Source organism: Poecilia latipinna, unplaced genomic scaffold, assembly GCF_001443285.1.
Source record: "Poecilia latipinna isolate Pla-1442-1.1 unplaced genomic scaffold, P_latipinna-1.0 Scaffold1734, whole genome shotgun sequence".
Taxonomy (NCBI): domain Eukaryota; kingdom Metazoa; phylum Chordata; class Actinopteri; order Cyprinodontiformes; family Poeciliidae; genus Poecilia; species Poecilia latipinna.
In genome coordinates this window covers 216,067-223,735 of record NW_015114350.1, presented here as the reverse complement: position 1 = coordinate 223,735, position 7,669 = coordinate 216,067, and the positions used below count along the sequence as shown (strand labels likewise).

Genomic DNA, 7,669 nt, shown 5'->3' with positions numbered 1-7,669 from the left:
GCAATTCATATATATATATATATTTATATATATATTTATATATTTTTTTTTTTTTTTTTTTTTTTTTTTTTTTCAGATTTATACAATATTCTTAGTACTTCAGTATAAAATGGTAAAACAAAATGTGTTCTTGCTAGTTTTTTATGTTTTCCTTGGTCTGTATGCTATCATTGTCTTTGCCCTTGGCTATGCCATCTGACATTCATTCTCATTTGAAACACTTATTGATATGCAGATACCTTCGGCTGTCATTTCAGAGAATATCTAAGTGACATTTTCAATAACATATGTAATCTTTGACATTTTTAGCAAGAAAAAAAGATTTTTTTTTTTAAACAATGCACACATATGTAATTAACTGGTAAGTTTTTTAGAATCAGCTTCAACGGTGGTGGAGGGTTGAATGAAAACAAAAAGTTATCTTTTGTATTTTCCACCAATTGCAAGTTGCCGTGCGACACTTTTTAATATATACGACAAAGAGATTATTGTCAATTTGAGTGGTTAGCAAAAACACACACATCTGTTCAACATCAGTCAGGAGGCACTTTCTGTTTTTGTCAGCATACAGCCCTGTAAAATCCGTCATATTCTTTCTGCATTTTGTCACATTGCAGCCACAACTTCAATGTATTCTCCAAGCATTTTGATATAATTGAATTTAGCTTAGAACAGGGCAAACAAGTCGACTTCATATGGAAAAATTTATGATCAATTTAATCTAATTACACAGAAAGATTCAGGTATTACATGCATTCTTACTCGTTATAAAACAATCCCGTCAAGTTTAGTTTTTTCATTCCAACAGGTAAAATGTTTTCTATCTAAGGAATCCAACCAATCCTATTGAGTGACTTTGCACCTGTCCGTCACAGATAAGGATGTAAGCAACTGAGGAGAGCTGATTTCTCTGGAAATGACGGAGTAGAGAGAAAATAAAACAAAGAATCACTGGGGTACTGTCTATGGTAAAGGAAAAAGTGGATTGTTAATGATAGTAGAGCAGCTCCATTAGAGGCTTCGTCCGTGAGAGAAACACAGCTAAATACACACCCTAAGCTCTGAGACAACAGCAGTATGCCACAAATAACAGTGAAAAGTTAAAATCAAACAATTCCTTCAGTTGCTGTAACTAAACAAGGTTAAACACAGAAGGAGATTAACGTGCATCACCTATTAAAAGAGAACATGAAGGTCTTGGCTGCAGCAGCCACAGTTGCAGTTAGAGAAGGCCAGACGCAACATCCACGAATGGCAGCAATGATGTCAGAAAATGAATGGAGAGCAGTAAGAGAAAGTTTGTCCACCTGCACCTTAGAGCAACATATAACTACAGAAATAGTTCAGGGTAACCAAAGCCATTATAAGTTTTTACCAAAAAGGAAAGTTCTACTCTTTTTGAATGTGATAATACAAATTAAAGATGTGCAGAATGAACTCCGCAAAATGCTTTCATAGGTTTTTCATGAAAATCTGAAAGGTCCTGCAAAGCAAAAGCATATATAGCTACTCTACAAGTGTAGAGTACATCTCTACATAAAACTTGAATGTGAACATAACTTTTCACGCTATGCCAAAGTTTCTCACTTTGGCCATCCTAACACATAAATGTATAATACTGAAAGCTTAGGATATATATATTTTTAAATAATGTACCCACCACTTTAAATCTCTCCAGAACTTTCTCCCTGATCTGTCTGCTCCGCTCCTTCTTCTTCAAAATGCTACTTGTTCATTTTCTCTTACAACACTCTGAGGCCTTTACAGAAGAACTTGTGGTTAAATTACAAACACGTTGACTTTATTAACTAAATAAGTGGCTAATAAGTTAATTGGTTGCTCTGGAGGTATCAGAGTAAATAGACTAAATACCAACGCACTCTACTTTTTTTTAGAGTTACGAGTTAAAAGAAAAAGCTTAAGAAATCTTATTTAATTTTCCTTCCACTTCACAGTTATACACTACTTCAATACTACTTTAATAGACCATCTATTACATAAAACCCTCAAAATACAATGACGCCTGTGGCTGTAAAGCAGCAAAATGCAATAATAAAAGCCAGGGTGTTATAAATGCTTGTGGATGGCTGCCACATGCGTCTTTACTTTTATATTTCCCAAAGGAAAGAGAAAGAGAATGAGAAGTGTGGCAGAGCACTCTGGGCTAACCACATGCAGCGTCGCCTTACAATTTTTTTTTTTCACATTACTTCCACCCAGCAGCAGCAAACTAGTGCAGCTCTGTAGAGTCAGCCTTCCTTCTCATTATCAGTGTCAGTTTCTGTTGGTATCACAGTAGCTAGTTAGCTCACTTCTGTCGATAATGGTTCTCAAAAAAAACAAACATTTAATTTAAAACATTTACCGGCACTTCTTCTCCTGTTTCTTCCTCCTTTTATTTTTGTTTTCTTCACTTCCTTTACCTTGGAAGTGTAAATTCACTTAAGTTAGAAACTTAAGTGAATTTATTCTGCTGACTTCTGGCATTACTTTGAATAAATCCACTCAAAGATCTGAAGGGAAAACAGTGCTTCCTGCACATCCCATTCCCTATCCAGTTAAAAAAAAAAAAAAAAAAAAAAAATCAGCTTTCTGTTTTTTGTCACATCTCTGGTGGCCTTTTGGCCCGCTGTGCGAACGGCCCATCTGGCATTAAACTGAATTTCCAGATTGCCAATCCGAGTCTGGTAGCGAAGCCTGTGAACTTGTGAAAATCGCTGCTTAAGAGTGTGAGAACATGCATAAATCATTTACCGATTTCAAGGGCGCTACCTATGCTCATGCAACAGTTGGTGTTAAATGTTTGACGCCGTTTGGTGTGCGCCACACGTATTTCCACGACGTGGCGGATCTTTTCTGAAGCCCAAGTAAAAATGTCCATGAAGGCGCCCAAAAGTAGAAGACAAAGTATAATTTCCTTCCACTATTTTGTTGAACCATCACATAAAATCCCAGCAAAATAGACAAAGATATGTGGGTTTTATGGGGCAAAACGTGAAAAACGTAAGGGAGACACTGTGTATTCTCAGAAAATTGGAATAAATAGAGGGGAAATATATATATATATATATATACCTTGTAACATTAGATCTGCAATTATTGGGTCAAACAAAAGAAGAACCACAACAAAAAAGTGCTGTCGCTGAAATATTCATTCAAACCTGGGCATGCTTTGAACTAAAACGCCTTACCCCAAGTTTAAAATTTACAGGCCTTCAGACAAAAGAAGTTGTACAAAGTTGCATCAGGCTGTTTGAAGTATTTTGTCTTGTGATCTGGAGCAGAGCAATCTAATGTTAGCTTGTCTTAATGCCTGCCCTCTTGACATCTTCTACTGCTGGCCGCAAAAAAAAAAAAAAAAAAAGGAGATAAACAGCACAACATCTATATTGTCTGTTGATATTTGGGTTATTAGGCAGAAGACAAGAAGGTTATAAACACAAGTTGGCTTCAGCAGCTGCAAGATGTTGGGTGTTCCTGTTGTACACTTATTGCAGTAATGTTATTTTTTGTTCACACATCTAATATCTACTTCACTTCACAGGCTCATTTCAGACAGAATACCTAAAAGCACACAAGGAAATAAATTTAATTAGGCTTAAATTACTTTTACAAAAACGACCATGTCGGTTTGAACATGCTCTTTTTCCTCTTAGTAAAGGAAATCATCGGTAACACTTTATTTGAGGGGGGGTGAATAAGACTGACATAACACCTGTCATGAACATGAATAAGCCTTCATGAATATTTATGACTGTTGTCATAAAGCATCTTTCGGTAAATTATGACACTTTTAATACAAAGTTGACATTATTCAAAATGTCTTTGTTATGACAACTTGACATTAACCAAGAAATCATTACTGATATAAATTTGTTATAAAAGTATTACTGATTGTGCTTTAAAAATTAGGTAACTTTATGTTATTAAAGGTAAAGTTTAAACAGTAATGATTTATTGGTTAATGTCAAGTTGTCATAACAAAGACATTTTGAATAATGTCAACTTTGTATTAAAAGTGTCATAATTTACCGAATGACGCTTTATGACAACAGTCATAAATATTCATGAAGGCTTATTCATGTTTATGATGGTGTCATGACAGTCTTATTCACCCCCCCTTCAAATAGTGTTACCAAATCATCATTTAAAAACTGCTTCTTGTACTTTCTAGTTTTATGACATTGAGTTTTGTTTGATGCTCTGGTCATTTAGACACAAAAACCACAAACTAAAAACATCGGAAAGTGAGCAAACGCTTTCTCACAGCACTCCTTATTGATTTCATTTCATTTTCATGTTTCATTTTTACATTATGTCTAACAAAAGCTGTTTGCACTGAGACAGGCGGTGGAGATTTTCAGATCAATAAGTGGGACAATAATAAGTACAGGTGGCTTTATACTTGAATTTATTGCATAATATGCTACATTTTTGTCACATACAATGAACAAGCAATGTTTCACAACTAAACAGTCAAACTTTGCAGAATCTGAGCTAAAGATGAGGTAATCTCCTATTTATATATTTATTCAGTAAGTTTTTTGGAATCGTTCAGCATATGTCATGCCCCGCTCCTCTTTGTTGTCACATTCTGCTTGAGCACTGAGAGTGACAAGCCTTGAGTTCGCCTACTTTCCGCATAGTTTGTCGAATACGCAGGTGAAAAATGCCTACAATGGAGCTGAGTTTGGCTGTGCCCCATTTCCATCTCCTTGTGCCTCGCTGTGCCTTAAACACACCCTTCTAAAGCACCTCCGCGCCATATTTCAAATACGCTGGAATGTGTCTGAAAAACGGCTGCCGCTGTGCAGTATGTAACCCTCAAAATGCCTGCGCTCGAGGCACAAAAAAAAAAAAAAAAGAAACCTGCGACAATTCACATAGGCTGTCGGATGTAGTGCAGCAGAGGGGCGGTGTGATCAGGGGAGCTGGGGAAGGCGGCTGCCCTCTCTGTGATACTCCGGCTGCACACATACGGCACTGCTTAGATTCGAGACTCACTCCACATAAAACTGGGTATACGTAAAACTGATTTTAATGGCAACTTTCTGAGTGCGGCTCTGTCTTACTCCGAGTTTGAATCTTCACATTTTCCAACCACTTTGTGTGCCTCGCTCACAGTTGGTGCCCTGAAGGATTTGGTTTGCTCTCTTGCTTTTGTTTTTGAAATATTCTACAGTGCTTTTAGGCATGTCAGGGTGCTTTCAGGTGGTAAACTCAGTTTGTTTTGAAGTATTGCCTTCTGCCGTCTAATCTGTCTAAATATTTCAGACAGAAAGAGAAAGCAAGAAGACAATATACCTTTTGTCATATTTAACAATAAGTTTATTTTAGCACTCCACCGGCTAATGCTAACTAGCTTGCGCTATTAGCACCATGACACAGCCATGGACTCCTGTTTTATTCGGTTTGTCTATGTTACTGTGTGTCTGTCGCTACCAAAGAAAGAAAGAGGAAATGTTAGGAAACAAAAGGAAAGGAAGATAATTCAGTGCTGTCAGAAAATCCGGCCTTGCATGAAAAGTTAGGCATGAATATTTTGCATTATGTCACTGATACATCTGGCGTGTCTGTTAGCCAATGACATGCCAAAATCACAGGTGCGAGGTGACTCCATCTGCAGATTGGACAGTTTTATTCATAGGAAAAAAATCTGACTGTCTCTTCTAACAGTCAGTCAGTGCACCTCCAGATGGCTTTCACGAATAAAGCATTTTTGACTCCGAGCTTCCTGCTTTCAGAATAACATTATGAAAATCTGATCAAGAGGACAGATCAAAGTGAGCCCGAACAACCGAATGCATCCAGAACTCACCTGTAAGAGAATAGAAAACATGTGTGTAGTTTAATTTTAGCAGAAATGCAGCTGCGGTGTGAAGGGCTCAGAGGAGTTTGTACGAACATAAAGCAAATGGTTCAAACTTTCAACATTTCACAAAGTATTTCTGAGTCGGAAAACTGGAAAAAAAAAAAAAAAAAAAAAAAAAGAAGTGCGGCACAGCTGCAAACCTATACCGAGACGTTGCTGTCCAACTAAACTGACAAGTGAGGAGAGTATTAATCAGAGAAGCAGTCAAGAGGCCCTTCTTAATTGCGCCACAAATCTGACCTTTATAGAAGAGTGGCAAGAAGAAAAACAATGTTGAAAGGATGCAGTTTGCCATAAGCCTTGTAGTGGTCACAGAAAATGTGGAACGAGATGCCGTACGTTGATGAAATTAAGAAATCCTGACCTAAACGCTATTGGAAACTTGGGCCAAGCCTTGGGAACTTTGAAAATGACAGGTGCTCTTTGTCCAATCTGATTAAGCTTGAGCTGTTTTGCAAAGAAGAATGGACAAAGGCTTTCTGTCCAAAGGTGGTAGAGACATACGCCTAAATTACACGCTATTTTAACTGTAGGGAAATGTGGCTCTGCAAGGTGTGGAGTCATTTACTCCTTAAAAATAAATAAAGAAAAAAAAATTGAGCACTGCTATCACAAGGCCTTGGTAACGCCATATGAGCAGGTAGAGCCACCAACAGGTGTTCTGCTTGAGAAACGTTGCAGATCCCTTTAAATATCCTCTCTTCTAAGAAACCGGCAGCACAATATGGGGTAGTCTTCCTTCTGAGAAAAACATCAAATGAGTCATAAAGCCTGTCAAAAGGGCGTAAACATAAATTAACCCACTTATTTGTGGTTGGATTGCATCTTTTGTCATTTACAATATTTGGCAGCCCTCCCACCCACTCTGCAACCCCAGAAAAGATGGGGAGGGGAGGGAGGGAAATATGTCCTGGTAAAAAAAAAAGAATGATGTGATTTTGTTTTATTTATTTTGCTTTGAATATTTCAGAAAGCTCCTTCAAGTTGCTCAGGGTTTTTTTTTTAGCACACTCTGTTAAGCAGCCCATTTCCATCTCTTTTGCAGTCTCCACTCTCGTATGCAGCAGTCAGCTCGCAGTTTCTTCGTGGATGGCGGAACGCTGTCAGCTTCTGTCATATGTCTAAACGTCCAAATGAAAGCTGCGGTTGTGTATTTGCTGGATGCTGATGCAACAGTGGTTCTCAGCGTGCCACTGTGCAGGAAGACCTCTGCTTTGCATGCAAATCTGATTTTGAAATGTTGCTAACCACTGTTCGTTCTGACAAGGACACACGTTACTGGAACCAGTCAGAAGGCGATCTGTCCGAGAGTTCTTGAAACCGTTCATCCCAAAAATGGAGTAAAAACCGAAAGTGTAGTCAAAGCGCCACCTCGTTATTGCCTCTCAGTTTGGATCTGACACACAGTATGAAAATATAATAACATAAGGACATAATGAAAAGCACACAAATATTACATAGCTCAATATTTCTATATTTGGGTTGAAGAAGTCTTAAAACTTTTAGGACAAGGACCTGCTTATTGCTGCCAAAGAAATGCGAGACCTGCAGGGACATCTGCTATCAGGCTCATTTAGTAGTAATGTCTAGCTTCAACAAGATTTGCCAAAGGCACTTCAACGCAGAAATGAGATGGAAAAGGAGTCAATAAAGTCGGTTTAGAAGGAGCAAAAAAAAAAGGGAACATGCTCAATGATTTCCAGGCAGATAGAGCAGCAGGGACTCTGCAGGGGACTAACATGAGAAGGTGTAAGATTCAGTTATATTTTGTTTATTTATCTCGCACCAATTCAAAAG

At 37.8% G+C, this 7,669-nt stretch overlaps 1 long non-coding RNA gene across 1 annotated transcript; it reads left to right on the top strand.

Annotated features, from left to right (window-relative positions):
- Positions 1–4,131: 4,131 nt before the first annotated feature.
- Positions 4,132–7,236, top strand: LOC106964887 (uncharacterized). The gene is made up of 2 exons (XR_001428521.1): positions 4,132–5,019; positions 6,918–7,236. It is a non-coding gene; the product is annotated as an uncharacterized LOC106964887 (long non-coding RNA).
- Positions 7,237–7,669: the final 433 nt, after the last annotated feature.